The sequence below is a fragment of the Canis aureus genome, chromosome 31 (genome assembly GCF_053574225.1).
Source record: "Canis aureus isolate CA01 chromosome 31, VMU_Caureus_v.1.0, whole genome shotgun sequence".
Lineage (NCBI taxonomy): Eukaryota > Metazoa > Chordata > Mammalia > Carnivora > Canidae > Canis > Canis aureus.
In genome coordinates, this window is record NC_135641.1 from 12,478,151 (window position 1) to 12,505,160 (window position 27,010).

A 27,010-nucleotide genomic window follows, 5' to 3' on the forward strand; every position below is an offset into this window, starting at 1 on the left:
CCAGAGGTACCGACAAACCACCCAGTGAAGGCAATACCTGGCATCCCGAGGGATTCTGCTCTGTTTTTGGAAACTGCTGTGTCTTGAAATGTTACTATGCAAATGTCAGAGACTCAACAGCACCATCAGAAAGCCAGGTGCATGGGCTTTAAAGCTGTCCAGCTTCTCTGAGGACCCGGCACTATCTTTCCCTCTGTTACTCCCTTGAACACAGTTGACTCCTCCCTGGTCCAGTTTCCTCAGCTGTACAATGACTACCAAGCCGGGACACTGTCTGGTTCAAGAAGGAAGACCATCCAGAACAGGCAAAAGACCCATCACTCGCCCACCTCTGAGTTTCCCATGGGTCATCACTTTGGGATCTCACCTAAGCGAGCATGGCTGCTTTCCCAGAACCCTTCACTCTTACTGCAAACCACAAACTCCACAAAATGTTTTAATTTGAAAAAAAAGCAGCATTTTATTGAATCCATACATCTGCTCTTACCAACCTCATTGTGTGTTAGCTGCCTGTACAATGAGATTATTGCTATCAGCTTTTATCTTAAACTTCAGCCTGGCCAAAAGAATCTGCAGTAATGCCCCCTTGGCTAAGGACCCACCAGACCCCAGGTAAAGAGAGTGCATTTCCATCCTCTTGGGTAATTAGCAGTAACACGTCAGGATTCGGTGAACTTGCTTCAAAGGAAGTTCATATGTCAGCATATGCAGCTGGTTGGGACAAAAATCAACAGTTAGTGCAACTTGCCAGCCATCTTAACAAAACTTAAGAATGATCTTCTATTAGATTTACTACCTCATTTACCAGACCATCGAAAGCCACTCAACCATTTATAAATAGTTTATAGAAATCATTGGCACAAGGGTCTGGGTATATGGGCATCATAACTCACTTTAGTGCCCCTGGTATGTTATGGGATGGACCACCAAGGCCCCACAATCATACTGGTTTGCTGTGATCTGAACCACACTGGTGAATCATGTCATCCTTCTCATCCTTCCTGTCCCTTGGCCTCCATTCCACAGAGAGCCCTGATCAAAATAAAGGCTGCACAAAAATTGCCCAAGGGGATTAAAACATATTTAGTTCCAATAATGTCTTATATTCTTGAGCTAAGAGAAGTAATTGGTGAGTCACAAAACAGACTTGGAATACCTGATTCATATTCTGTTATTTCCACTGATAATTTTAAGGGAAGAAGGGAATTTTCAGTAGGATGTGTTCGGGTGCCAGTTATTTGAAGCATGAAAACTACCTGTAGGCCTTTAGTTACTACTCAGTTGCTAACTTTTGACAACAATGCCTTGACATATATCAAATTATTAACTATAGTTTTAAGCATAGACACAGAACATTTTGGGTGCCTGGGTGGCTCAGTGGTTGAACATCTGCCTTCAGCTCAGATTGTGATCCTGGGGTCCCAAGGTTGAGTCCCACATCAGGCTCCCTGGAGGGAGGCGCCTCTCCCTCTGCCTATGTATCTGCCTTTCTTTCTGTGTCTCTCATGAATAAATGAATAAAATCTTTAAAAAAAAGAACATTTTTACATGGACTGTTTGTTTTCTTATGGCTAAGTTTTTAGAGTTCTTTATAAATTCTGGACATGAGTCTTTTATCAGATAGGTGATTTGCAAATAATTTCTCCTGGTCTGTGTTTTTTATTCTTGTTTTCTAAAGAGTGCTTTTGAAAAAGCAAAACGTTTTCATTTTATAAAATACAGTTTATTAATTTGTCTTTTTGTTGTCTAATGAATCTTGCTTAATCCAATGATCACAAAGGCTTTCTCCAGGGTTTTCTCCTAGGGGATTTATTGGTTTAGATTTACACTTACATTTATGATCCATTTTGAATTCATATTTGGATATGGTACAAGATATTTTTAAAAGAGGGTATTTTTCCTTCTTTTTTCTTTTTTATCTATGTGTATTACTATTTGTTTAAGAGTATCTTTTCTCCATTGAACCAACATTGCATCATTGTTGGAATTCAGTTGTCCATGTATGTGTAGGTCTATTTCTGGAATCTACCTCATTCCATTGATCTGTTTATTTGTCTTTACACTAACACCACACTGTCTTGATTATTGTAGCTTTATAATGAGTCTTGAAATAAGATAGTCTAGTTCTCCAACTTTGTTCTTCTTTTTAAAGATTTTACTTGCTATTCTATTTTTTGAGCATTTTTTATTTGTATTCATTTTCTTATTGAAGTGTAGTTGACATACATACATTATATTAGCTCTAGGCATACAACATAGTGATTCAGCATCTACACATACCAGGAAATGATCACCATGATAAATACAGTTACCATCTGCCACCATACAAAGCTGTTACATATTTGCTATTCTGCTTTTTTTCATATTTGCTACACTAGATCCTTTGAAGTTCCATGTAAAATTGAGAAACAGTTTGTCAATTTCTACAAACTGAAAGGATGCTTAGATTTTTATTGGAATTAAGTGAAACTTGTAGAGCAATTTGGGAGATAATTTCTGATCCATGAACATGGTCTGCCTATCTATTTATGTAGGGCTCTTAGAATTCTTATGAATCATGTTTAGTTTTCAGATCTCTCACATCTTTCCTAAGATCTTTCCCTAAAAGTTCCACATTTCCAATGCTATTGTGAATAGTATTTTTTAAATTTCAAAATCCAACTGTTCAATGTTAGAATATGGAAATAATAATGGTCTTTTATATACTGATCTTTTAACCCTGCAACCTTATTAAACTCATTTGTTAGTTCTAGAAGTTTTCTGGTAGACTACACAAGATCTTCTACATAGACAATCTTGTAATTCAGGAATATACAGTTTCTTCCTCTCTGATCATACTGTACTTTATTTCTCTTCTGTGCATTGTTGCACTAGTTACACCTCCAGAGCAATGTTGAATAGAAGCGGCAGAGAGGGCATCCTTCTTGCTCCTCAACCTAGGAGGAAAGCATCCAGGCCCTCCCTACTGAGGATGATGTTTCTTCATAGGTACATCTTTATCAAGTTGAGCAACTTCTCTCTATTCATAGTTTGCTGAAAGTTTTTATCAAGAGTAGATGTTAGATTTTGCTAAATAATTTTCCTGTATCTTTTGAGATTATCATGTAGTCTTTCTTTCTTAGTTGGTCAACATGACTTATGTTAAACAAACCTTGCATCCTGGAATAAGCACTGCTTGATTATGATACATCACTATTTTTAATATTGTTCTACTAGATTTGCTAGACTATTGTCTAAAATATTTGTATCTATGCTCATTAGTGATATTTATCTATAGCTGTCTCTTCTTGTAATATGTCTGTCTGGTTTTGATATCAAGATAATGCTGGCATCATACAATGAGCTGAGAAATATTCTCTTCTTAAAATATTTGATGGACAGTTTCCCAAATGATACATGGAGGGTCAATGAGCATGTGAAAAGATGCTCAACATCATTAGTCATTAGGAAAATGCTAACACATTAAAACCCAGATGAAATGTCACTACTCTTAGATTAGAAAAGCTAAAATTTGAAAAATAAAATCAGCCTTACCAAAATTTTGGCAAGGACACAGAGCAAATAGAACTCTCATTTACAGCTATTAAAAATGTAAAATGTCACAACCACTTTGGAAACAAATGTGACCAATTCTTGTAAGGTGTAATACAACTAGCATATGATCCAGCCATTCTATTCCTGTATATATTTACCCAAGAGAGTTGAAAGCATACACTCCTACAAAGCCTGTACACAAATTCTAATCCTTACTTTTTAAAAAATTAACAAAAATTGGAAACAGCTCAAACGCCCATCAACAGATGAATGGATAAACAAACTGGTACATCTTTATAACAATATACTACTAAGCAATGAAAAGAATGGCCCTACTAATACACAACTTGGAATAATCTCAAATTGTCTATCCTGAGTGAAAGAACCCAGAAAAAGAAGCATGCATATTATTTATGACTCCATGTATATAAAATTGTAGAAAATGCAAACTGATCTAAAGTGACAAGGTGACAGAAAACAGAGGCGTAGGACAGAGGCTGGAAAGGTTGAGAGGGAGGGATTGCCAAGGGGCATGAGGAATCCAGTAATGATAGATATGTTCATTTCTGGATCGTGGTCTCAGCTTGACAAGTGTATTCATACATCAGAACTTTATCAAATTGTGCACTTTAAATACATGCAGTATAATGAACGTTGACAATGCCTTGTAATGCTGTTAAACATAAATAAATACTATTTGTAAAGATTTAACTTTTGTGTAATATCTATAATTCTTTGCTGACCAAATTTAATGTGTCTTTATTGTAGATTTGGGAAAAAGAAAGTGCAAGGAAGAAAATGAAAATAATCCATCACTAAACCATTCCAAAATAATCACCTTTTAAAAATTCTATATACTTTCTTTTCTTTGGTTGTATATACATTTTTAAAAGATTATCTTATTTTGAGAGAGAGAGAGAATATTAGCAGAGAGGAGGGGTAGAGGGAGAAGCAGACTCCCCATGAGGAGCCCGATGTGGGATTTGATCTCAGGACCTCGAGATCATGACCTGAGCCAAAGTCAGACACTTACCTGATGGGGTCACCCAGGTGCCCCTGTATATACATTTTTCCTGCAACTTTCAGATTATAAAGCAGAGGCTGTTATGTAATCTACTCTTCTAACTTAATAAACTAAGCTAAGCATTTCGCTATATCATTAAATCTCCTACAATGCAGTTTTTAATGAGTTCATAATGGACTGCTACTTATTAAGCCAGTGTTTTATTAGATCTAGAAGTTAGGTCTAATTTCTGTTTTTAAAAACACTGTAACAAACATCTTTATGTATATAATTTGGAACATTTCTAATTATTTTCTAGCACAATACTTAATTTTCTCCATGTTTAGGAAAAAAAAGTAATTTCTTAGTTAAATAGATAGTAGGCCTTTTATATCTTTTTTTTTTTTTTTTTTTTTTTTTTTTTTGTCCATGGTACCAAATTTCCGGGGCGGGGGGGTTATTTTTGACAGAATTTGTCCTTTTCCTTGTTAAAAATCAATGCATGCCCATCCTTTTTTATATTTTCGGGATCACATATGTCCAGGAAAAATACAAAAATTCATTTTTAGAAAAATAAAATAAGGGACGCCTGAGTGGCTCAGTGGTTGAGCGTCTGTCTTTGACTCAGGTCATGATCCTAGGGTCCTGGGATCGAGTCCCACATCGAGCTCCCCACAGGGAGCCTGCTTCTCCCTCGCCTGTGTCTCTGCCTCTCTCTCTGTGTCTTTCATGAATACATAAATAAAATATTTAAAAAAAAGAAAATAATTGATTTAGGATCATTTCACTGCTTAGTGAAAATCAAGATCATATGTTAGAAAAAGCTATTATTTTTAAAGAGCTGCTTATCATAGACCCGAAACCCAAGAATTAATTTCAATATCTAGTTGTTGCTCTTATTGTTATTTTTTTTTAATTGCCGTAAAACCCATAAAAGGCTCACACTGCTAGTGTGGCCTCATTAACACTATCTCCTGACTAGCGGACAGGGAAGGTGTCTTCAGTTCCTTGAGTCAACTGTGATTTTCTCAGGACTGGGAGGAAGCGATAATGGATTGTTAGGGAGCGTGCTCTGAGACAGCGGTGGGACACACAAATAAATTAGCGTCAAGGCCTCAGGCTGAGATACTAATTAACTCTGGCTGTTTCTGCTAAGCTTGGCCCCTCAAACCTGACTTCACCTGGCTGGACACTCAGATTCTCCCCAAGTGGAGGCCCTGCCTCGAGGAGGAGGGAGAGAAGTCTCATGATCTCTCCTCCCTGAAGAGCCACATGCATCCTTAATTCAGTGCCTTTGTTTAATCTGCCAAGGGAGGCAGGGGGAGGGAAGGAGATGCAGGATACAGAAGGGCAAGTAACCCAGGTATAACATTCCAGTGGTTGCCATTTCTCTGTCCTTCTAGAAGATGCTGTGAGTGCCATCAGAAAAGGCTGAGAGGAGGGTACCTCAGGAGGCCCTCCTGCAGGTCGCGGCATACACAACAGGTCCTCCTAGTGACCTGGCCTCCTTGGCTACCTGCCCTTGTCCAAACAAGGTTGCCCATCAGAATCCCCAGTGATCCAAGGGTCTTCACCAACCTCCTCTACTCTTCGGGAACATATTCACCAGAACCTGGGCTGCACACAGCATTGGTCTTGTGTGCATGGGTGCTGCTGAGTAGTCCAAGCAATGAGCAGAATTTATTTCAGGGCCTATTTGTGCAAGCTATGCATTCTGATTTACACCTGATCCCTGCAGCTGATGGCCTATGATAGAAGGCACGGAGCACTGAGTGTGAGGCCCAGAAGATCCTTTATGGGGTAAAATGAAAGCAATTGTCCAAAGCTAACCCCAGGGTGACCTAAGGCCCTGCTCAGATTCTACTGACATGGAATGGGGAGCAAAGTTGAGTGGTGATCTAGGGAGGGATCCTGCAGGGGTTCAAGGCAGGTGCTCCCAGCCTTAAGTGCAATCGAGGATGTCCTTGGGGGAGTCAACACACCAGACAGGAAGACCATCTGTCAAGGCTGTGTCTTCGTAGCCAGGGAGCACCCACTTGCTGCTTTGCAGTAAACAGAGGAAGGAAGAAGCAGGACTTCAGCATTTTCTCCCGCCGACGCTCAGGATGTCTTCGGAGGGCAGCCTCCAGATACAGATGCTCCGCTAGCGGTGTATGTAGATCTTCTCTCTGAGGAATAGTCACTCCTCTGATGTTGGTGCAAGGATCTACATTTCTCGTTGCCTGCAGTCCCACATGGATATAGACGCTGGATGCTGTGTGCAATTAGGCAGAAGAACTCAAGCCCACTTTGCCCCTTCCTTTCAAGCTGCATGCTTAGCCTTTGTATTGAGCACTCAAAAGGGCTGTGATTTTTTTTTCTTTTTGAAAAAAAGAAAAAAAAAAAGATGTGTGATTTTTTTTTTCTTTTTGGATCATTCTGCTCTGGTTGAACTCATTTAACAACTTTATCTGAATCTTTTATTGAAGGTGAATTAAACTGGATACTTATACAACTGTAATAGCCCAGAATCAGGTTTTCCTTAATTTACACTTGACAAGATATACAGAAATTCCTTGCAGCTCTACAGGAGGTTCCCATTGTATGAGCCACGTAATTACAACAGGACCTGATTTGAGAGGAAACACGGAGACAGCATAAGAAAGACCTAATGTCTGAAAAGACAAAAAGAAAGTGGTAGTGGGTAATTTAAGTATAGCAAACTTCCTGACTCCCAGACACACTTGAACGGGGTGAAGTAGGCCAATGCTGCCCTTAGGTCCCCTCTCTTGGCTCCCAGTGACTTCCTAGGGACCCTGTTTATTGTGCTCAGCTTGAACTGCTCAGGTCTGAGCTGGAGCCCATTGGCTGATGGTCGATGCCCAGACCTCCAGTACTTGACCTGGTCGGCTTCTCGGTCACCACTGGCTACAACACCCAGCCCAGCGTGGCTGTCCCAGTGACCACAACGACCGAGCCAAAGCAGACCCCACATTAGGTGTCGTCCACCGTTACCCACCGCTGGGAAGTTGATCCGTGTCAGTCCCTGGGTCCCTTGGCTGGCCACAGCTTAAACCCCTAGTCAGTCCTGCCTGGGGGAGAAAATACATCTGCAGCCTTTCCTCAGTTTCCCTTCAGACCCCACAGAGCTCTGATTTGATTATCTGCACGTGAAATTTATCACAGGAGTGACAAAAGAGTGGCAACTCCCTCTTCCCTTAAGTTTTGCCTGGTTTCCCAGCTCCAACCTAGTATTCTGGTCCTAGAGATTTAGGGATCAGCATTTAAAGGGCCTGCCTCTCTGCACCCCGGAGCCGCCTGGAAGCCCTAGAACTGGAACATTTCCCCAGAGCCTACGGGCAGATGAAGTATTTCCACCAGCCCGGCCTGATTGCTAAGTTGGACCCTGGCAGCATGTAGTTTTTCACTGCAACCCTCGCTTCTGGGCTGGACCTGCTGGGACCGGCCAGCAAACCCTCATCATCATTCCTGCCTTATCTGTGCCTTCCATCTCCCTGGTATCTGCTGCAGAGGCCACCTCCAGGCCATGCACCCAGCCCTGCCATCCCAGGCTGCTCCCTCCACTGGCCCTGCTGAGGACTAAAGAGCTTTGCCCCTGATGCCCATGGGAACCTGGCAGTAATTGTACCCAGAGGGAGGGATGTAACCCTAGGACATCCAGGGACATGTGTAAATGCAACTTTGGGAACAGCAAGCCCTGCTTTGCCTCTGTTGCCAGATTAACGATAAGTCACTAGAGGAAATCAGTCTGGTGGGAAGAGTATTTTCTGGTCTGTTGGTGAAAGGCTTAGGGGATCCATCCTGGATCTTTCATCTGGGAAGTGATTCACAAATAAAACTGCTTGTCAATTAAAATGCCATTGGATGAGCCTCGAGTTAGAAACAACTCAGGAGCTGCTGAGTCAGCCCGGGAGCAGAGGGTATTTGCAGGAGGAGCTGCTCTGGGCACCGTCTCCTCCCTTGGCTTCCCCAGCACTGCTCTCACATTCTCAACCTCATGTTCTCCTTTTTCCTCTCTCCACGCTCCAGTGTCATCTTCCTCAACTTAACCTCAACTCGACCACCTTCTCTGTTCACACCCTGATAAGGAGCACTCATTCCTATGCCCTCAGAGCTTTCCTTCGCGGCAGCTCTGGACTTGAGGCTCCTGTGGGAATATTCCCCAGACATCACAGATACCAAGGTCAGTCTCTGCCACTACGTGGCCCACAGCTCAGTGGCCCCACGTCCAACCAGATGCAGGTGGCTGAGCTCTTGCGGCACCCTTGCCTCCTCTTTTCCCACAGGGGGTCGGTTACCAAGCCCACTAGTTCTCCTTGCACGTTGGCTGCCCTACATCTCCTCTCTGCTGTCCCAGCCTCCTCGCCCCAGCCTTGGGTCAGGTGCTCCTAACATATCGCTTTCATTACCACACGGGCCTCAAACTGATCCCCGACCCCCACTCCCATGCTCTTCCACCAGAGTTAGCTTCCCACAATATAAGCTGCACTCAAGACTCCCCAGACAATCCCCTTTGCCTTCTTCAGAATGAAGTGCTCATACATGGGGATGGCCCAAGGAACCCTTCATGGGCCCCTGGCATTCCTCTCCAACTCTTCAATTAAACAATGCTTTTTAAATTAAATGAGCCTTTTATTTTAGGGTAATTTTAGAATCACTGGAAAGTTGTGAAGGATGCTGTGGGTACAGCCCTCACCCAATGTCCCCATTGTACCTTATATGCTAAGACACCTTGGAAAAAAACAAAATGAGCATTGGGAAATTATTATTAACTAAACTTCAGATTTTATTGGGAGTTCTAGATTCTGTCCCTTTCTGTTCCAGGCCCCCATCCAGCCTCCCACTGACCTGCTATGTCTCTCCAGCGTCCTGTTGCCTCCTCGTGGTTTGTGACCAGACAGTCTGGGGGAATAGGTCAAGGATCCTGTAGAGCATCCTGTATGGGCTTCCTGATGTTTCCTCGTTAGACAGAGGTGATGGATTTGGGGGAAGGACAGGGTGAAATGACCACCTCATCAGCACACACCATAGGTGAGTGACGTCCACACAACACCAACAGTCATGTCAATCCTCATTACTTGGTCAAGTGGTTTCAGCCAGTTTCTCCATGGAAGTCATGATTTTCCCCTTCCAGACTCCAATCCTAAGACATGATATACCTCTCAGTCCAAGACCTTGTCCAGCAGGCTTTCCATTGCCTAGAAAAATGCAAATCGATGGCAGCCATCAAACTCCTTGCCTTTGCAAGGATGTAGTTCTGCCCCTGCTCTGGTATCCATGAGGATCCTAAATTGTCCTCACTACTGCCCACCCCTCAAGGACTCTCACCCCTGGTAGGTGAGACATAGCCAAGGCTAAAGTCTGCTTACCTTGGCCCTTCTTCACCTTCCCTTGGAAGTGGGGTGGACAGAGGATCATGCATGCTCCTCCACTCCCAGGCCCAAGCCATCAGCAGGCCTACAAGGGAGGAGGTCCTCCTATGTCCAGGCCCATTGCTGGGGAGACCTTGCTGCTGCATGCACGTGAGGAATAAAGCTGGCACCGGGGTCACTTTCTGACTCTCCCTTCAGCTCTCCTGCCACTTAGCTCTGAACTCAAGCAGAAAAGCAGAGGTGAGGGGCTTAGAACCCACCCAGAGATCCACCATCTTTCTGGACTCAATGGTTCTACTTTGAGGAGCTGTCTTAGGGAGACAGGAAGAGCCAAGTTTGGAAATGCCTATTCAAGAATGCCTCTTCCCAGTGTCATTTATAACACGTAAGAGATGGGGGCATCTCTTGTCCTCCACGCCAATACATTCGGCAAATTACTAAATCCTGGAGATTGTGTCCCTTATACGGCTCTTATCTGCTACTCTCTCTACTCATGGCTGCCTTAAAGTTTCCCATCCTAATCCCTTCCCAGGTTCCTGTGGGATCTCTGACACCATTTCTCCCTTCGGATCCATGCTGTATCTAGTTACCCACTGCCCTGCTGCATCTTCAACACTCCCCATTGTCTAAACAGAACAGAGTCTCTGATGTTAAATCTGATAAAATAAATAAAAAATAAAGGAGGACACCTGGGTGGCTCAGTGGTTGAGCATCTACCTTCAGCTCAGGGTGTGATCCTGGGGTCCTGGGATCGAGTCCCCCATCGGCTCCCTGCAGGGAACCTGCTTCTCCCTCTGCCTGTGACTCTGCCTCTCTCTCTTTCTCTGTGTCTCATGAATAAATAAATAAAATCTAAAAAAAAATAAAAAATAATAATAAATAAATAAATAAATAAATAAATAAATAAATAAATAATAGAAATAGGGGAAAAAAAGAAAAGAAAAGAAACCCTCCAACATGGCTGGCATAGTCCCCCAATCCAGCTACAGGGCAAGACAAGCTGAATATATTTGGATATTCTTCCAAATATCTCTTCTGACTAGGAATAACTTTTATAAGAAAGCATTACTCGTGATATTTTTCATGTAGTGATTGATTATATTTCCTGTATATTTTCCTCATTTTCTACCATGAACTTTGTAGTAATTACTTTCATGTAAAGAAAACATTTTTTAAAAAGAGTTAATATGACCTACTTAGGGGGAATATAAGGCATTTTTAACTTAATCACTTTTTAATGTTTTTATTGAAATATAATTAATATACAGTGTTACAGTTATTTTAGGGTCACAAAATAGTGATCCAACAATTGCACACATTTCTCAGTGCTCATCACATGAATGTCCTCTTGACCCCCTTCCCTATGTCATCCACCTCTTTCCATCTCTCCTCTGACTTAATCATATTTTAATAGTAAACACAAACACGCTGGCCCAAAGTCCAGGTGGTAAGTACAGAAACCATGTGATTTCTGTGCAAAGTTTGACTCTTGGCCGAGGGTGGTTCAGGTTTCGACCTCTCAGATGGAATCGGTGCTCTGAGCACCTCGAAGAGTTCGCCCGCCCGTCCACTTGTATGATAAAGTGTGCGGGGCACGGCCACCCTTCCTTGTCAGTGCCTTGCTTAGTTCTCTTCACTTTCATTTCTGATTCCAAAGGGTCTTAGAGACGGCCAGCCATCGCCTGTGGTTTCCTGAGTCTCGTTTGCCCCCACAAGGTTCTTCTCTTGCACTTCATGCTCTGTCTGCTGCCCTTGGAAGGTCCCTGCCTCTGGAGGACGATGCCCCTAGCCCATGTCTGTTCCTCTGAGAGCCTGCGGGGGACACAGGCTGGCAGTAACCCAGAGCCCCAGGACCTTGCACAGAGGCGGTCTGCTCTCCACATTGAGCCAGCCTGCAGTCCTCTCCATCCTGTCAAAGGGCAGGAGGAGCTGGAAAAGAGATACCATATAGTAAGGTAGCAAGAACACTATGGGGCGGACTTCTGGACCTGGGAAAGATCACTCCCAGACCACAAGGTCTGTGCCTTGACGGCACCAGGTCACTGCAGTCCCCACTGTGCTAAACAGCAAAGGAACCACTAGCCACCTGGGGCTTCTTGCATTTATATTTAAGAAAACTAAATACAATTTAAAGTGTAGTTTTCCTTTGCTGCTGTAACAAATTATCCCAAACTTAGTGGACAAAACAACACAAATGTATGATGTGCAGTTCTGGAGGTCAGAGGCCCAGCCCAGATCTCCCTGGGTTAAAATCACCAGTGGGGCTGTGTGGCTTTCTGGAAGTTCTTGGAGAGAATTCCTTCTCGGCCCCTTCAGCTTCCGGAGGTATCTGCATTCCTGGGCTTGTGACCTCGGGATCTCCAGGGCCCATGGTGACCAGTGGAGGCCCTTTCCCCTGGCCCCTGGCCTGCTTGCACACTGCAGGACCCTTGTGTTTGCATTGGGTCCACCTGGAGAATCCAGGACCAGCTTCCATGATAAAGGTCAGTCCAGTAGCAAATTTCACTCCATCAGCTTCCTCAACCCTCTTGGCCACATAAGCTCACAGCTTCGCCAGCCATCAGGACAGGTGCATTGTTGGGGAGGTCACTACTCTGCTCACTGCAAATTCTCAGCCACGAGCCAGATTGACTGGAGCAGAGTAAGACCTCACCGTGATTGCAGAAAGCTCTAGTGGACAGTGTGGCACTCATAAAGTCACTCTGACAAGAATTCCCACAAAAGCAGTGGAGACAGTTTGCTTGCTCAGTGGGGTTAAAGAGCACGAGGAGAGCTAGAGCAAGGTCAAGGTGGAGGAGATGCCTGCTGGGGGTGAGGGGATGCAGAACACCACCCTGAGCCCCACTCACAGCCCCCCTTCCATTCACCTCAAGAACAAAGACTGTCCTTGACCAAACTTCAGACAGGCTGCCCTGAGCTCTCTTTTCACTGAAGGCTCATCCCTGGGCCTCCACCTGCTTCCTCCACCTGTAGACAGAATCCCACTAAGTTGTTGAGCAAGAATCTCCAGCCTTGACACCTGATCAGTTCCCTCAGCAACACCTTAGGGGCTGTGTCCTCAGCTGGCCTTTGGCAAGAGTCCCGTCCAGCAGCTTTAGAAGCCCCGGCCTGGATGTCCCCTCTATGAACTGTCCCATCCCTGAGCCTCGCTGGCCCCTGGCGGTGAATCCCCAGCTGCATCCGCTATGTCTATAGTGGAGCTCGTCTTCCTGAAGCTTCCTCTCCCCCATCGCCTGAGCCCTGGGTCAGCACTGTCTCTACTGCCTCAGCCAGTGTCCACTCCAGTCCTTTGGCCACCTCAGCCTCTCTACCTTCAGTGTCCAGAGTCCTAGCCTGGTGCCCATCCTATCCTGCCCTTGTCTACAAATCCTTAAGTAGCCCTTTGCTCTCTTCCCTTTACTGATACGCCATGAAACCAAGGATCAAATGTTAATTATCCGTGACCTCTTATTGAATAAAGTTTATTTTCTTTATTCTATATGAAACTGTTTACACTTTCTGTAGTTCTAGTTCTCACCAAAAAAGCCTCAGATAACAACATGAAGTAGCTCTTAACTCATATTTGGTCTCCAACTTGTATTTTCAAAAATGTAGATCAGCATAACTACATTTAAAAAAGCAAAGACAAGGAGGCACCTGGGTGGCTCAGTCAGTTAAGCATCCTGACTCTTGATCTCAGCTCAGGCCTTGATCTCAGGGTCATGAGTTTAGGTCCCACACTGAGCTGCATACTGGGCATGGAGCCTGCTTTAAGGAAAAAAAAAAAGCAAAAATGGAACCCCAAGAAGGATGACAAAGTTGTGTCATAAAGCAACACAAAGAGAGTAACCTGAGGCCGACCCTTGCAAGCATACGGGCTAAGCCTGCCACTACATTTAAACCTGATGCTCTCTTTTAAAGGTGCCTGTTATCCAAATGCTTAAAACACATAGCATCTTCGTGGTGAGAACAAATGTGTCCCCTTCAGCAAACATGATAGTAAACCCTATCTACTTCAGAGGCAGGATGTAGGTGGAGCACAGACAACCATCAAAAAATATTTAAAAGGTGTAAATGAGAAAAGGAGACTAAATACTGCCCATCTCATGCATATTACCATTCTCAGGGTGGTACATATCATTAGGAATAATTAACATGCTCGATTAGAAGCAGAGGTTGAAACTTGTCATATCGCAGGAAAAGGACGAAGGAAGTCAGACAGAGCACAAGGAGGAGGGAAGAAAAAGAAATAAAAATAGGAAAACTCTAGATCTTCATGTATTACCAGGAGAATTTCATTTCAAAGAGAAAATCAAGAGCTTTCAAACATTGAGTTGCTAAATGCATATCAAGAAGGGCATTAACATATTTTCGTTATGACACTGCTCTGAGTCTCATTCAAAGTATGCGTTCCTGAGAAAGTGGCACGCTAGAACGGGATCATAATAACTGGTCAGTTGTACTTGACATACACTGAATGAAATATCAACAAATGGTTAAGCACATAGACTAAGAGCAACGATGTATGAAATGCCTACCCGGAGATCACAGATTTACTTAAACCATATATAATATACAGACTATAACAACACTGTCTACACTTCAATACTGCCAAGTGGCTCCGACGCTTAGCTTATAATTATGCAGAATCACTGTTCCTTTATGTTGCTGAGACAGCACTGGCTTTATTTATTTTTCTTTTTTTTTTTTTTCCAGCACCGGCTTTTTTAAGATTTTCTAGTGGAAGGCTCTGAGCAGCTGCTAAGATCCACCCCTATAAGTATTTACTAAGTGACAGTACTATGCCAGGTTCTACAGTGATTCCAAAGGATGTGAGAGCGTAGTTTCCAGAGTTCATGATCTACCTGAGAGTAGCCAGCAGAGAGCAACATCAGAGGTGTCATCATCACATGGCTTATGGAAGGCCCTGTGGGAGAAGGTTGTGCTGGTTTGCTCACACGGATGTAAAGCCAGTTCCCCTACCAGATGGGTCAACAGACCCCGGCAAGGGTGCAGTGGGAAACTCATCTTGAGCGACAACACTGGGGTTCAGTAGAAGGAAGGAATGGCTCATGTGCAGTGTGTGTGTGTGCGTGGACTGTCTGTCTTCTGGGGGTTGTGTTACTGGGCAAGGGTGCCTTGAAACACTTGACCTGCTTCCAGACTCCAAGAAGACAGCAGCATGAGATAAGAAGGAATCGTGTACTGGAATTTCAAAAAAGACTCATAGGGCTCCATTCTTTGATATATGTCAACGTGAGGGATACTCTATATAGCCAGGCAAGACTTGAGGAAAGAGTCTTATCATGAAACTATGAAACAATGGGAGGGGATCAGTGGCAAGAATAATCTTGAGAATAAACTAACATTCTCCAGGGCAGCAGGTCTTTCTATCTGGGCAAAAATATCTGGGTTTGGTCTATGAGTCAGTCCAGTTAAACATTCTTGAGTAGAACAAGGAAGTTGGGGCAGAGCCAGGAGCCAGGAGCCAGGGTCCTCCTGGAAGGGAGCAAGGGCACCTTGGAGAAACTTGTAGGGATTTGGTAAGTGGAGGAGCCATGTGTGACATGCAGGTAGAAGCACACAGGCAAAGGTGGCTCCAGAAATCCTTATGGCAAAGGGGGTCGAGTCTGGCCAGCTGGACACAGCCACAGGAGCCACCAGTTTTGGATGTTGGCAGACCCGAAACCAAAACCAGAGGTAGGAGGGACTTTTGGAGAAGTATTCACAGCAAACAGGCAGCTGAGGGAAGAATGGGATCATCGGAAAACTCATCTCGGAATAAGTATTTTGCTAAATCCCGGTTGGTTGGAAAGGACAGGATAGCGTCACAGTTCTGGATTGGACCTGAGTCCTGCCATTTATAGGTGTTGACTTTCTACGAGTTACATAGCTTCTGACCTTCCATTTGTTGGAGATAATAATAACCCTGCTTGTAATGTTATTGTGAGGATGAAATGCCTTTTGATTTGCACAATGCCAGGTCCACAACAAAGATTCAGTTAATTTAGCTGTTAATGAAAATAAAGCAACAGAAAGAGAATCAGATCATAAGCAGGAAAGAGAATGTCCCAGAAGTCCATCAGCAAGCTCAACTGAGCTGGCTCACATTCACCAGTTGGCACTGGCCATTGTGTGCATCCAGACTCTTCCTCAGCTGGATCAGCTGAATTAGTGAAGCTCAGTGCAAAATAAAGATGCAGAGCCCCTCGTTCAAAATATCTTAGAATTTCAAGACAGCACAAAGACATATCCAAGGAGATAAACAAATAGAGTAAAAGCAAATGGATAGAACCCAACACGACAGTTGGTGACTGCTAGGCTGGATTTTTAAATTCAACTACATGCTATATATAAGGGACACATCTGAACCTAAAGACATGGGAAAAGGTGGAAGTAAAATGAAAGCAAAATGTAAGTAGGCAAATGCTAATCAAAAGAAGGCTGAGCTCACTGCAGCAACAGCTGTTAAAGCTTTAAGGCAAAAGTATTTTAGGCCTAGAGAGAATCACTATTAAATAATTTTTAAAAATCAGTTCAATAAGAGCATTTAACAATTTTAACCTCTATGAAGCTTGTAAAATGCCCCTAAACAATTTTTTGAAGGTATAGACATATATACAGGGAGGAAATGAAAAATCTACCCCATACAATGTGGTCTTTCCACATTGTTTTCAAACATCGTTAGGTCCAATGGGGAGAAAGCCCCAAAGGTATGGAAGAGTTGAACAACACAATCATGATGGGTAATTTTATGTCAACTTACCTGGATGAAGGGGTGCCCAGAGAGCTAGTACATTATCTTTAGGTGTGTCTGTGAAAGATTCTAGAGAAGATTCTCACTAATGCAGCAGACTGGGCCAACACCTGCCCTCAGCACCATGCGCGCACAGCATCCAACGCAGTGAGGGCCCTGCCAGAGCAGGAAGCAGAGGGAGGGTGAATTCTCTGCATCTGGCACGTCCATCTTCTCCTGCCCCTGAACATCAGAACTTTTGGGTCTTGGCCTTTTCGACTTGGGGGCTCATACCAACAGCGTCCCTGTTCTCAGGTCTGGAGGACTCAGACTAAGCTCCACCACTGGCTTTCCTGCATCTCCAGTTTGCAGACAACAGACCCAGGGACTTCTCAATCTCTATAACCATGTGAGTTTCTCCCTTTGTATATATAAATATATCCCCTATTGGTTCTGTTTTTCTGAAAAATTCTGACTAATGTAACAATGAACCAGCATGTTTTAATGGACTGTGCAGAATTCTGCACCCTACAATTAAAGAATCACATTAACCTCAAACTCACATGAAACATTTACAAAAATTGGCCATGCACAGAGCACAAAACAAGTCTCCACTCTCCACCGAGCTCAAACAATTTATGTCTGGCAGATCATGTTGCATGATGCAACTGAGCAAGAAGTCAACAAGATAAAGAAAAAAGGCCTCTAAGTACATAAAAAGGGGAGGTGGAAGGGGGACGGGGTGATAGGCATTGAGGGAGGCACTTGACGGGATGAGCACTGGGTGTTATACTATATGTTGGCAAATCGAAATCCAATAAAAAAAAATACAAGAAACAAAACAAAACATGATTTTAAATGATTTGTGGGTCAAAGAGGAAATTGAATTTAGAAACATGGAGAAATGAATGACCAAGAAAATATTCCATGAGGGATGCCTGAGTGGCTCAGTGGTTGAGCATCTGCCTTTGGCTCAGGTCATGATCCTGGGGTCCTGGGATCTAGTCCCGCATCGGGTTCCCTGAAGGGAGCCTGCTTCTCCCTCTGCCTGTGTCTCTGCCTCTCCTTCTGTGTCTCTCATGAATAAATAAATAAATAAATAAAAATTTTAACAAAAGAAAGAAAGAAAGAAAGAAAGAAAGAAAGAAAGAAAGAAAGAAAGAAAGAAAAGACTCTAAGTATTAACAAGTAAAGCATCCAGATTTAAAAGTTAGAAAGGCCACTCATTGAACAGACCCAAATAGAGCAGATGTGAAGAGACAATAACGGGGCAACAGAAATCAGTTAAATAAATAGTGAATAGAGAAAAGAGAGTCAAATGTTGGTTTGGCGGGAGGTTAATAAAATAGACAAATATAAGTAAAGCTAATTAAGAAGATAAGAGAGAAACACCAATAAAAAAAAAGAAAATGTACTGTGTTCAGGAAAAAAAGATGTAAATAGCACATAACAATGAGTTAATAAACTAAGTATATAATACCGTTCAACTCAATGCATTTAAACCACTTGCATTTTGTTCCTCTTCATTAAAAGCCAAATTATTCTAAGGCTTTCATACTCAAAAGAAAAAAGAAGAAGAAGAAGAAGATAAGAGAGAAGGCAAAAATAAGCTGTATTAGGAATGAAAGTGGACAAACCTACACTTCTAATGCATATTGAAATAAAACATACATAACTATGCACCAACAAATTTGGAAACTTGAAATGGAGAAATTACAGAAAAGCGTAACTTGGCAAAACTGAATCTAGAGGAAACTCTGAAAGCACCAGGATTACCAAGTAATCTGGAGTAGTGGTTAAAAGTGTTCCTGCAGAGAAAATACCAGACTCACACAGTGTTACAGGAAACTCCTACCAAACTTAAAATCTTATGCAAATTCTCCCAGAGCATAGGAAAAAATAATATATTTCCCAAGTATTCTAGGAGACCGTGTGTCTCGACACTGAAGTTAAAACAGGAGCAGTGCATTAAAAAAAAAAAAAAAAAGCAAACACAAAAGGAAAAAAAAATCACAAGCCAAACTCACTCCCAAGCCCTGTTTCAATATCCCTTAAATAAAATATTAGCAAACGGAATCTGACAGTATATATAAAATGATAATCCATATGTATACAGGGCACTTACTGCAGGAATTGAAGCAGGGTTTGATGGGACAAAGTTTATGAATATTACTGACGACATTAACAGATTAAAGGACAAAACTGAGTGATTTTCTCCATATGTTGGGAAAATCACCCATTTTCCTAAGGTAACAATACATAGTGATTCACCTTTTTTTCCACGTGTTTCTGAGGTTCTGTTAGATTTAATATAGAAACAAGTATTATAGGAGTTGGGACAAGGTTTATTAAAACTCCTCCAGTGTTTCTGTGGTTGATTTAGAATAGCTTGATCAAAGCGATGTCCAGTATAAAGCAGATAATTACATCTCATCGTTTCTCTGTCTCTGGGACACAGGGGCTCCACGGTGGGCACCAAGGAGCTCAGGACCAGTCCTGGGGGCGCCGTGCCATCCTGTGTCCCAGACCCGTCCCTGACCTGCACCCCAGTGCCCTGCTGTCCACCTCTGCCAGCGTCACCCCTCGACTCAGCCAGCAGCTAGAGTGGATGGAATCACAGGTCCCTGCAGGGTGACCTCTGCCTCAACCACACCTGTAAGGACAGTCCCTATGCAGCAGAAGGCTCTGCGCTCTGCCCTCCTGCCCCAGGGTATAGGGAGAAGCCCCAGGCCACCACTCAAGAGAGTCCCACTCCTCTCCTGAATCACAGGAACAGCATGTTCTCCTGAGCCACTCACCATGGGCTGTCACCGGGAACATCCAACTGTGTGGTTTAGGAGCTGCGGCAACTCCCAGTCAGGAGGGCCAGTGCCCCCCCAGGCGCATGGTGTCCCAGCAGCAGCGCAGAAGCTGCTTCCCAGGTGGAGGATGCCAGCAGAAGGGGGCATGGCCCTGACCCCAAACCCCAGGGATCGAAGCAGGGGGCTTCACAGAGCGGCACCTCTCTGCCCACTCACCACTCACAACATTGGGTTGGGGGGGCTTATTCCGTGCAGGTGCAGGAGGACCCTCAGCAGGGAATGGGGTGGGTGGGCTGGGCGGCCTGTTCTTTCTCCAGGTCCTGCTCAAAATTGCGGGAAAAGCAGCCAATGAAACAGAAAATCAATAAAACATGTAGAACATCTGATGGAGGTAAGCTCTATGGAGAAGGGACAAAGAAGGCTGGCAGGGGTGCGAGTGAGTGTCAGAGGTGTTAGAATCGGGAAAACTGACTTGGACAAAGATTTGACCTCAGTGGAAGGACAAACTATGCATGTTGGAGAAAGAGCGTTTGAGAGGAAAGAAAGAAAAGTCTCCAGGTGTTTGCAGGATTCGGGGTGCTGCTCCCCCAGCGCCCTCCCCCTCCTGCCGCAGCTTTGAGCTGCCCGATAAACCTGTCATTTTTCTAATGGCCTCAAAGTTCCCAGTTTTCATGTACACCAAGGGTAGGCTGCAGATTTTATATAGTAATAAACCTCAGCTGCTACATTCTTCTTCTTCCTTAGAAGAGTGTAACTCCTCAATAAGGCATTTTAAATTTAAATTTATTTCGAGAAAGGAGCTTTCTCTAAAAGCCTTTATACTCCTTCAAGCAACAGGTTAGGAACAGCCACAGTGATGTGATAACCTACATTTTCTTCCTTGAGCGATGATGGGAAAGGCTTCTTACCCCGATTCTCTCTGCACACTCACCTTTGGCTCTGCACCCAGAGGACCGTGGATGAAACACGGAAGGAGAAAACTGGAAAAGACACTTTGGACTCAAATATGACGTAAAAATCTCCGAGGGATACAAACACAGTGCAGCGATGGGGGCTGGAGCAGGGGGTTCATTCCAGAAGCGGAATGCAGCTGCTGACAGTCAGCTCCTGTGGAGTGGAGGAGACACACCTCTCAGGCATCAGCGGCCCGACAGGCAGGAGGACAGAGACCGTGTGTCTGTGTGGCTGCCTCCCCGCGGCACACCCCCCTCCACCCAGGCTGAGGTTTCAATAAGTCAAGGTCATTCAAATTCCTCGTTGGCCAGAGGCCAGCAGCAGCTAGTCCCAGACTGAGGATCACATTCCTCCTGAAATCATTTCCAGCCATAGTAAAGGAGCAGAAGCCACAAAGCCAACCTCCCACCTTGTCCCAAATTCCAAGAGCCTCATATATTGAGCTGGACTCATGTGGACTCCACTGGGAGCCACATAGCAGCAAGGCCTCCCCTCTTCCAGTCATATTTCAAAGAGCTACTGCAAGATGCAAAGATAAAGGTATCAGTGTTAATATATTAAGAACAAATTTGGGAGTTGGAAAGTTAAAAATAAAACTCCAAAATGCATTAAAACCATGCATGGAGGCAGCCCCGGTGGTGCAGAGATTTAGCGCCGCCTGCAGCCCGAGGTGTGATCCTGGAGACCCGGGATCGAGTCCCACATCGGGTTCCCTGCATGGAGCCTGCTTCTCCCTCTGCCTGTGTCTCTGCCTCTCTCTGTGTGTCTCTATGAATAAATAAAATCTTTAAATAAAAAAAAAAAACATGCATGGAGGCATCCATGGTAGTTAACGGAAGTAACTAAGGTCCATATTGCATTTGGAGGGAGGGCTGAATAACGAATAACTCGTTGACGTGTATACACACACTATATATATAGGGTAAACGTCAAACATAGCGAGTACGAGAATCGGAAGGTGTAGCTACCATATGAGGAGACCCAAAATCTTTATTCACCAAACACATTTTTCTCTGTCTGCAAAGAATCAGATCAGCAAAATTGCTATACAAATGTAAGCATGCAAACACCAGTTGTACTTCTGTTTTTACGAATAATAACCAGTTACAAGGTAAAATACAAAGAGAAATTACACTTACAGCGGGGGTTCGAGGAAGTAATCCAGTCGCTGGTGGGCCAGCCTTCCTGTGCTTCTGGGCAGCCACCTTCCCGGGGGTCACTGCAGTTCAGAGATGCTGGCAAGAGTCTCAGGCCCTTCTAGTATGTCAGAGGTCTCTGGTGGGCGTGTCACCTCTCTGTTCAGAACCAAGACTGGTCAATAAGACAAAGCCATCGATGCCCCCTCTGTGGATTTTCTCTTATTCTCTTGTTAAGCTTCAGTCTTTTTTAAAAAATATAAATTCAATCCGCCAACATACAGCACATCATTAATTTCAGGTGGAGAGTCCAATAATTCATCGCTTACATGTAACACCCAGTGCTCATCCCATCACATATCCTCCTGGGTGCCCATCACCCAGGTACCGCATCCCTCCTACCTCCCTTCTGAAGCCCTCACTTGGTCTTTTTTTCTGCTGGCCACTTGGGTAGGGCTATTCTGCTCCCACCTGGCACCTTCTCTGATTTCTGGAAGCTTCCAGAGCTGAAGCTGCAGGGTGTTCTTTAGGGAGGAGGGATTGTGCATCCTCTTTCAGAGCTACCCTCAGCTAGCTGACTAGAACATCTAAACAGTCATCAGAGAGAGAAGATCTTTCTGTAGAGCTGCACTTCTCCCTGCTGGGACAGAGGAGCATTTACATTTCAAACAGAATTCTGGGTATTAGTACTTGACTTTCCAAAATACAACTTAAGGGTGGATTTGCCCTTGATAATAAAGGAGTCATCATCTTATGAAAGGAGAACAGGGCTCCTTTAAGTGTTTTCTTCTCAAATGTTTTGAGATCATTGACAGAGGGAGAAATTAAAAGCTGAAAGATTCCAGGGGGCACCTGGTTGACTCAGTTGCAAGAACATATGACTCTTGAACTTGAGGTTGTGAACTTAAGCCCCACACTGGGTGTGGAGATTGTTTAAATAAATTTTTAAAAAACTTAAAAAAAAAATTTAAAGCGAAAGTATTCCAAATCGCTGTTGATTACATTTATCAAGAATGATAATGAAACAGGAAAGGAAAGTAATAATAAGAAGGAGCACGTCTCTATCTGAATTTTTTCTTCAGTTTGTTTTACTAGACAAAAATCTAAGTTTGCTAACTTGACTTTCTGGCTCAAAGTCAAACGCCTAATGATGCAATCATACCTTTGCATTTCTCCTTTTACCTTGACCATGTCAGCACAGGCTCAAACAAGGTGCATTGGCTGAGGATGCACCAAGCGATGGACAGTGTGGCATTCTCAGAATGATGGATCCCGATGACTACTGCTGCACCAGGGTAGTTGACCTCCTGCCAAGGCCTTCCCACAAGCTTTTCACTAGAGGACAAGGTATCCTTCCCCAAATCCTTGCTAGCCCTCTTTGCAGCCAGGGCCATCAGAAACTTATAGGCTGGCCATCCATGCCATGATCTAGGTCACAGAGCCCCCTGCGTAGAGCAAGGCATGGTCTGGTTTCACTATATTCCTGCTCGGCTCTTGAGTCTTCTAATTATAATGGATCACGTCAGAGGTTGACAATGGCAGATACTATAACATTTGCTTGTGATGCACACATGAATAAGACAGCCATGGCCTCATGTTCAGAGCACGTAGGGAAGCACAAGCACATGCCCAGGCTGAATACTATGCTGTAAGAGAAGCATGTTCAATGCCAATGGGGCTCAGAAGAGCAAGCCTGGTCTGCTTAGGGGACCAGCAATTCTCTCCAGAAGGACGAGCTGGTGGGTAAAGAAGACACAATGTAGGCAGGGAGTTAACACATGTGTTCACTCATTTATCCATCATCCACTCAAAAGCACTCGTTGAGAGCCTACATGAGCCAGGCACTGTTCTAAGTGCTCAGGCTGGGGAAACAGGAGAGATAAACTCTATGTCCTCATAGGCATTTCAACTAGTATATCTACTGTTGAACTACTGGTTCTTCCAAAGCAAGGGGACTGCTCCAGTTAAAAGGGGGGGGGGGGTTTAAGCTGGCCAGTCTAGGGACCATAGTAAGTGTTCACCAGCACGAATACTAGTAGTTACACTGAAGCCCATTGGGTAAAATAGGAATCCATCATCCTACACCTTCTAGACAGAAGAAAGAGTAATGCAAAACCCCAAGACTAGAAGGAATTTGGCATGTTTAAGAAAAACATGAGGGAAAATGTTCACATCTGATGGGAAAAGGAAGTGTTAATATCTATAATTTAAGGCTCCATCCAAGTCTATAGAAAGACATGATCTTTTTTTTTTTTTTTTTTTTTAGAAAGACATGATCTAAAAGAAAATATGAATATAACTAAGTAGCTCACAGGGGAGAGAATACAATGGGAAAATAAAACATAAAATTATGTTCAGTCAAATTAGTCAGAGGTAATCAAATGAAAATTAGAGTTGTTTTCTTTTTTACCAAAACATTATCAATTTTGGTTATACGTTAATTAAATGTTTATTTTTATTTCACAGGAGTTTTTTTTAAATATTATGTTGAACTTCTAGATACTATTCTCTAGATTGTGCTCTGTTTGCAGAGCTATAGAGAGACTGAGAGAGACGGAGTGACGGGAGTCAGGGAGGAAGTGAGAGAGGGAGAGAGAGAATTTACAAATATTGTATTATTATTGACAATAGTTTTAACACATTGAAAGCCAGACTATCAAAAGGCTGAAAATTTTACTTTCAAATACTTTTTTTTTGAAATATACATTGTTAAAATATTTTTTTGGTTAATTTGAGATATTCTTTGATGTTTTTTAATTTTGGGGACTTGGGAACCATGAGAATGCATTATTTGCTCATGTAGATTACTAGAAAAATATTTTATATATTATAAAAAAATAAAAACAAACTGTCACAGCAAAAATAAATGTTTCCATAAAGATATATTTTCTTTCCACAATTGCAGTCTAGGATTCTATCTTAAAACAATATTCATGTATTTTCCCAAATATAAATGCACAAAGATTCCATCACACCAATGCGGTAATAGCAAGAGTCTAGAAATAAGCTGCAAATTCACCAGTAATCGGCTATTAAAATATACTAGCACATTAAAATTATAGTAAGATACTACTTCACACCCACCAGGATGCCTATAATTTTAAAAAAAGAAATGAAACATAGTAAATGTTAGCAAGGATGTGGAGAACATAGAACCCTCTCGTACCTTACTGCTGGAAAGGTAGGATGGTATGGCTGCTGTGAAGACACAGTTTGACCATTCCTTAAATGGTTAAACACAGAGTCAGCACGAGTCACCATTCCACACCGAGGTATAGATCCCAAAGAACCAAAAACTGTACATATAGAGTAGAATATTATCCAGCCAAAAAAAGGAATAAAAAAAAAAAAAAGGAATGAAGTTCTTCCTACCTGCTATGGTGTGGATGAGCCTCAACAACATGGTGCTCAGTGAAAGAAGCCAGACACAGAAGCTCAGCCACGGTATGACTCCAAATGGACATACAGAATTGGTAAATCCATGGAGATAAAAAACTGGTGGATGCCAACCATGGGCTTTGGAGAGGAGAGAATGGAGAGTCACTACTTAGTGAGTTTGAGGATTTCCATTGGGATGATGAAAATGCTTTGAAACTAGATGGACTAGGGGGTTGTACAATGAGTGAATGTACTAAATGCCACTCGATTGTTCACCATAAGATGGCTCATTTTACATTCTGTGGATTGCACCTAGAGCACACACCCACACACTCATCATAATAGGCTCCTGATTGCATTAAAGACTGGCCATTTGGTGCAGTCCCAGTGGCCCAGCGGTTTAATACCGCCTTCAGCCCAAGGCCTGATCCTGGAGACCCAGGATCGAGTCCCCTGTCAGACTCTGTGCATGGAGCCTGCTTCTCCCTCTGCCTGTGTCTCTGCCTCTCTCTCTCTCTCTCTCTCTCTCTCTCTCAGTCTGTGCCTGTTATGAATAAATAAATAAAATCTTAAAAAAAAAAGACTGGCCATTTGGAAAAGAAAAAATCAGAGGATACTCGATGTACAAATATGTAGAAAAGCACAGGCTGTGTTGAAGGGCAAGGTTAAGCCAACTAGACAGTATGATCCCATTGATGAAAAACCTGCCCCATGTGTGGTAGATGTACAGACATTCATACACCCGCTTAAATACATTTATGTGTATGCAAACCAGTCTTGCAAAAACTGGTTACCATGGGAAACAGCAATGAGGAGCTTCAGGGAAGGTGAGAAGGGAAACTTTCCCATTCTACTTTGTTGATATCTGTAATGTTTTGTTTTGTTTTGTTTTCCCTAAGAGAGTGAGACCATGGTTGAGAGGTGGGGAGAGAAGCAGAAGAGGGAGAGAATCCCAAGCAGACTCCCTGCTAAGTGCGGAGTCCAAAGTGGGGCTCGATCTCACAGCCCTGAGATCATGACCTGAGCCGAAACCAAGAGTCAGATGCCCAACCGATTGAGCCACCTGGGTGCCCCTGTAATGTTTTTACACCATGTTTTTTTTTTCTTTTTAATCTAATTTTAAAAATTAAAAATTTAAACAGTAAGCTGAGAAATCATAAATATACCTCACATGCCATATATGTGACATAGATACGTTTTATATAAGTGTTATCTATCATGCTAAGTCAGATTCTCTTGCCGCACCCCACCCCTTAGACTTAGCAATATACAGTCAGTTCCCCCTCCAGACTTCTCCCGCGTCCTGGGAACGAGTGTGTGGGACCGTCTCCCTCCTGGCCTGGATGCGGGAACTTGGCCACAGTATCCATTCCTTATACACTCGTGCCTTTTCAGGATTAGCACACTGCCTGATGCATATCACATACGGAAGCGTACACACAGAAGGAATTACTTAGCATGGAAATGAGTGCATCACGTTTTTAATAAGTCAACAGTACCCTATTAGGGTTTGCCGAGTGTGGCGCTCCCGTGTAATACTCTAAAGATACCCTCTAGCAATTTCTAAATTTCCACCAAACTGAATAAATTTGTACATTGCAGATATTATTTTAAGAGCCACAGCTTTCATCTCAAACACAACTAGAACCCGTAAGTATTGCCACAGTACAGTATTGGCAGCAAAACTTGGTCATTTCTGCGGGAAGGGCTTTCAAATTTAAAATCAGAAGAGTCTTCAGTTAATACCCCATGTTGTCCAAAAGATGCATGGTATCCTTGGCTCGGTAAGCAAATGAACAGGATATAAATAAACCTCTGAGAATTACAGATTAGCATTTATCACTTGTCACCACAGCATCATCTATGAACCCTCGCCTGGGCAGGATCCAAGCCATGGTGCTCACGGTGACATCAGCTTCCCTGTCACACCTCAGGAAGGCCCTGTGAGGTCCGGCTGTGAACCCACGGGACCCCTCACTGGAGAGTGAGTGTCATGCGAGTTCTCCTTCCACCCGGCCACCCCAAAGCCTCATCATTGTCACGAGCCACACTTCGGGATTGGCAAAGGAGCCCCAGTCATGAGACTCTGGTTCCCCATGTGCATTGTCTGGTCAAAA

The 27,010-nt window shown here is 43.4% G+C and overlaps 2 long non-coding RNA genes across 4 annotated transcripts; one reads left to right on the forward strand and one right to left on the reverse strand.

The window, feature by feature from the left end:
* Window positions 1-458: 458 nt before the first annotated feature.
* LOC144302187 (uncharacterized) lies at window positions 459-20,606 on the reverse strand. Of its 3 annotated transcripts, XR_013369030.1 has the most exons (5): window positions 20,357-20,606; window positions 16,655-16,801; window positions 9,907-10,125; window positions 9,386-9,735; window positions 459-711 (listed from the first exon to the last, which is right to left on the reverse strand). It is a non-coding gene; the product is annotated as an uncharacterized LOC144302187 (long non-coding RNA). The 3 variants fall into 3 exon arrangements; XR_013369032.1 differs by lacking the exon at window positions 9,907-10,125; XR_013369031.1 differs by lacking the exons at window positions 9,386-9,735; window positions 9,907-10,125.
* On the forward strand, window positions 16,818-27,010 carry LOC144302188 (uncharacterized). Its single transcript, XR_013369033.1, has 3 exons — window positions 16,818-17,033; window positions 22,717-22,862; window positions 26,749-27,010. It is a non-coding gene; the product is annotated as an uncharacterized LOC144302188 (long non-coding RNA).